The sequence below is a fragment of the Podarcis gaigeae genome (genome assembly GCF_964106915.1).
Source record: "Podarcis gaigeae genome assembly, chromosome: 5".
Classification (NCBI taxonomy): Eukaryota; Metazoa; Chordata; class Lepidosauria; order Squamata; family Lacertidae; genus Podarcis; species Podarcis gaigeae.
The window spans coordinates 48,111,138-48,116,333 of NC_139681.1; positions in this window are offsets into that span (position 1 = coordinate 48,111,138).

A 5,196-nucleotide genomic window follows, 5' to 3' on the forward strand; every position below is an offset into this window, starting at 1 on the left:
AAACCTCAATGCAGAGGGAGGAAAGGCAGGGCACAGTAGTCTCTTGTTGTGGCACAAGGACAACTTGCTCTTTGCCTGAAAGAGCAAGGAGCTGGTGCTGTGTGGGCTTTAGGAGCAAGCAGAGTTATGCAGTATGCGCTATTCCCAACACACACACTTGTGGGTGGAGGCAGGGAGAGAGAATGTGTGACTCACAGGTCACACAGATAGAATACAGCAAACTGCATAGGAAATCATGTGGAAAAGAATACTGTCCAACCTTCTTCTGAAATATTATGAGTTACTTACCCAGGGTCACCTGTGGTGCATGCCCTTAGCATACAAAAGCACAGGGGGAGAGAAGCAAGTTCTTTCCTTGGTCCTTCTATCCAAAAGTCAACTTTAAAAGGCAACTAGAAAAAAAACCCCTGCATCTATCTGTTTGAAACTTGGCAGGATCCATACCCACATTAGGGGCTTCCATGCTTGCGAATTTCATACAGTTCTGCTAAACACAGGACACAGGTGGCGCTGTGGGTTAAACCACAGACCCTAGGACTTGCCGATCAGAAGGTCGGCGGTTTGAATCCCTGCAACGGGGTGAGCTCCCAATGCTCGGTCCCTGCTCCTGCCAACCTAGCAGTTCGAAAGCACGTCAAAGTGCAAGTAGATAAATAGGTACCGCTCCGGCGGGAAGGTAAACGGCGTTTCCATGTGCTGCTCTGGTTCGCCAGAAGCAGCTTAGTCATGCTGGCCACATGAAACGGAAGCTGTACGTCGGCTCCCTCTGCCAATAAAGCGAGATGAGCGCCGCAACTGGACCTAATGATCAGGGGTCCCTTTACCTAGAACAAAAAACCCTGCATCTGTCTGTTTGAAACTTGGCAGGATCCATACCCACATTAGGGGCTTCCATGCTTGAAAATTTCATACAGTTCTGCTAAATACGTAGTTATAGGTGATTCACCAGTTTCAAAGCTCCAACTTTAAGTGCAGCTAGCGCTAAAACCCCTGCACGTATTGTCAGCATTTCACTCTCCTGTTGCTGGATGTGTGATTGTTACATCACATGTCTGTGTTTACTTTCCAGGCTTGGAAAGTGTGAGAACGGAAGTCAGTCTGATCTCTTCCGCTATATTGTACTTTTATAGTTACTTACTTTCTCTCACTCTTAGATTGCACACACCAAAGCTTCACTTCATTTCTGCCATACTCTGCTGATTGAGACTGCACATATCTGAAGATATGTGTCGCCGGGACTGAAGATTTATGGACGTCCCAGGCTGCGCTTCATCAGGAAGACGCCCAGAGAGGTTTGTCTCATTGGGGAGGGGTGTCCCCCCCAGGCGTGTTCCGACACTTATTTGTCTGACATTTGGTAGGCTCCATCCAATCAGAACAGGCTACTAATCCCAGCAAATGTCATCCAATAGTGACCCCCATGCAAAAAAAAGCTGTTTGTTGATTTCCCCATGGTAGTCAGTCAAGAGGCATGAAGTTCCAGCTGTTTCAAAGGCATGTTCTGCGGTGAATCAGGTGATTTTTGAGCTGAATTACCAAATCAGGAACCAAATTGAATCTTGTATTTGGTGTACACCTGTAATATGGAAATGGCAGCATGGAAATGATAGGGTTTTCTTCTCTCTCTGCTTAGCTGTATAAGCCTAGCAACAAATTAACTAGAGAAAGTTAATCATTTGAATTCCCCCTATAGTCTATGGGACATAATGCAAATGCTTATAATTCATTTATATAACACCATCAATGTGAACTGAAATTAACCCACTTCTGTGGTTTCTGCCTCCTAAAAGATCATAACAGAAGCAGCAAGTTAATTACATGATGAAAAATTAAATAATTTAAGAATTTTCAAAACTTATTTCCAAAACTCTTGAAGCGAGAGTGGCTTGCTTTCAAAACACGAGTTTAAAGGTCTGAATTGTGTGTTTGTGAAAAGATTTTCTCATATTTGTAAACATTCACATAGGCTGGAGAATCTAGGTTTTTTTCTCCTAGACAGTGCTCTACCAACATGAACAATCTCAAGGTCAATTATTTTTAAAAATGTTAAGATAACAATATGAGAATATTTGCAATTCTTGTTTCAAAGTGCAAATAGGAAGATGGATTTATTAGTATGGTGCTGATGGAATAAAAAAAAGTTAGAAATCAGTAAACTATCAAAGCTTGCCAATGTGCAGAAAACGCTGTTGTCAGATTTAAAATGTATTTTTTTCCAGATAATTAAAATGCTGGTTGACACAAGTTAGGGAAAACTCAGAATGCTATGGAAACACCAAAAATTTTAGGTAGCAGTGTGAGTTCATTAGGAAAAAAATATGAAAAGCAACAGCAGCATGTCTTTATTGTGGTCAACTAAAACATTACAAAATAGTGAGCAAACTTCATAGGATATCAGAACTCAATCATCAGGCTGGTTACCGTAAGTGCCAAAAGGCAGGTGGAAGCATGATGGAAGAGTTTGTAGACTGGAGATCTGAAGAGGAAAATCTCCACTCTAATTAGGTTGGATGGTCTCATCAGAGGCATACTCAAAAGCAGCATACTCAAATCTATGGTTTTTATGTGAGGAAAATACAGGCAGCAAAGAACTCTGAAACTGTATTGGACAGACCAGAGTATGTGCAAAGCAGACCCAGCTCTACAAGTCCATAATTTTCAAGCAACAGGGCACTAATAAAAGCAATTTCCTAGCTTTCCCCACTCAACACCACCATTTGCTACCACCCAGAAAACACACAAAATATCACAAAGAGCTTCTCCATCTCCATTCTGAATATTGTTGTCTTAAACCTGGAGATAGTACTTACCAGTCTACGGCACAGTTGTTACCAAAGTTCCAGTTACAGATAGGTAGCCGTGTTACAGATAGGTAGCCGTGCTCATCACAGCTATCTGCCAATCACCCATTCCCTCCACCCTTCTGAGTAATACCCCTCCCCACCTTCTCACTATATAGAAGGGTCTGGAAACTTCTGTTTCAGTGTATCTGAAGAAGTGTGCATGCACACGAAAGCTCATACCAAGAACTGACTTAGTTGGTCTTTAAGGTGCTACTGGAAGGAATTTTTTTTGTTATGTTACCAAAGGTTTGCAAACCGTCCCAAGAAAGGTCATTCTGATGTTGTGAGGCGTGGGGGGGGGGATCTTTGTTCACTTTCCCATAATTTTATACACTTCTATTATGTTGCCTCTTACCTGTTCTCTATACCAAAAAGTCCCAAATTTTGTACCTTTCCTCATTAGGGAGTTGCTCCATTCCCTTGATAATTTTGGTTGCCTGTTCTGAAGTCAAATGCTCAAACCTACTGATACGAAAAAAGTAAATATATAAGAAACACTATATACCCTTCCATGGTAGAACTCTTCCAATTTTGATGTAGTCTATGGTTCCAAGAGTGGTCATAACAAAGCACCTTTTATGAAGTCTTCCGTATCTATTTAATAGGCCCTTGCTGCTGGGCTCAATGGAGTTGTGTACAGACTCTTCCTAATCACAGTGACATACATCATAAAGGCACAGGAGAAACAAAACAAGGCTAAACTGAAAAGAACATGGCAAATTGTTACTCTCGATATTAAAGTTTCACCACTTTAACAAGAGACACTTTTATCATAACCTACTGAAGTATTCCTTAAAACATTCAGTTGTTTCAGTGACAAGAAACTTCACTGAGATGCAAATCCTTTTGCTGTTACAGCAACATCAAAAAAGGCATAAATATGACAGGCAGCAGAAAACCAAGTCAAATTAGAGAACTTGACTTTAGATTCCAGTCTTCCCATCAAAACAGTAAGCAAAATGCTAGTTAAGGGGAGCAGTATAGAGAATCAATCTAGATTCTAATGAACAAAAGGCAAGACTAATCACTAATCCTAATGTTTGGCTGGTACTCTTTGCTTCTGTTTAATAGAATCTAAATGCATCCTCTGTTTCCCCTTCTTTGACTAGTGTTCTGTTTACTGTAGTGATGGGAAGACTGAAACCTAAAGTCAAGTTCTCAAACCCAGGAGAAACAACTGTCAGTATTGACTGAAGCAAAACACTAGAAAGGATTAAAATGAAAGAAAACAATCGCAGAAAGATTTGGCAGATCAAGCTTCGCATGGCCCTTGGCAAAGTGCCCTTGATGGCTGTGGCCTTTTTTCATTTCCCACAATGCTTTTCAAACAGTGCTGCTCCAAAGCCTTGTGGGAAATTAGAACAGCTGCTGCTACCAGGTAAGCTACAGCTGGGGGTCAATCGTAGGCGTCAGTGTGTCCTGCCAGCTGCCTGAGGGTGCCAAGTACTGATGCTGGATCATGTTTGGCTGCCCTGTCTACTGTCTCTGTCTCTTGGCTGGCATCCAATGACCGATCCTTCTCTCTCTTCTGCCAGTAAAGGGGAGGAGAGTAGCAAAGCAGGAGAGAGAACACGCACGACAGCTCAGTCCAGAAGAGTCCTATTGCTGTTGTTGTCTTGTCTCTCATCAGTTTAAGAGGGAGGAGAGAAAATACTTAGATGCAGCTGCCAAAGGGCACAGCTACATTTCCCAAGCTGGTGAACTATAACAGAGCTATGGCTGCTCCTGTGTTCTCTATCCTCTAGTGCAGGAATGTCCAGTGTGCATGCACACGAAAGGTCATACCAATAACTTAGTTGGTCTCTAAGGTGCTACTGGAAGGAATTTATTTGTTTTGTTTTGTTTCAACTACGGCAGACCAACACGGCTACCTACCTGTAACTAGAACTATGGAAGGGACCACATTGAGCCACATGAAATGGAAGTCCATCAACCTCACCAGGTATCTGAAGAAGTCTGCATGCACACAAAAGCTCATACCAATAACTTAGTTGGTCTCTAAGGTGCTACTGGAAGGATTATTTTTTTTTATGAGGTTTCAACTCCCAAGAGACTGCGATCTACTCCCACTATAAAAAAAAAACTGGCAGTGATCTACCCGTTGGATTTGATTGACCAAAGTTGTTGGGCTTTTTTTGGTGGGGAATCACGCAATCAACCAGGGACGCTCCGCGATAGACCTATAGATCACGACTGACCTATTGGAACATCCCTGCTCTAGTGGAAGAGGAAGGTTCCCCCAAATTGCTATTGTGGGACTGGGGCTATTATTGCTATTATTATTTATTGCGTACCCTTTACGCTGAGGTCATAGGGTTGGTTAGATACTTAAAAAACACAAATTTAAACACAG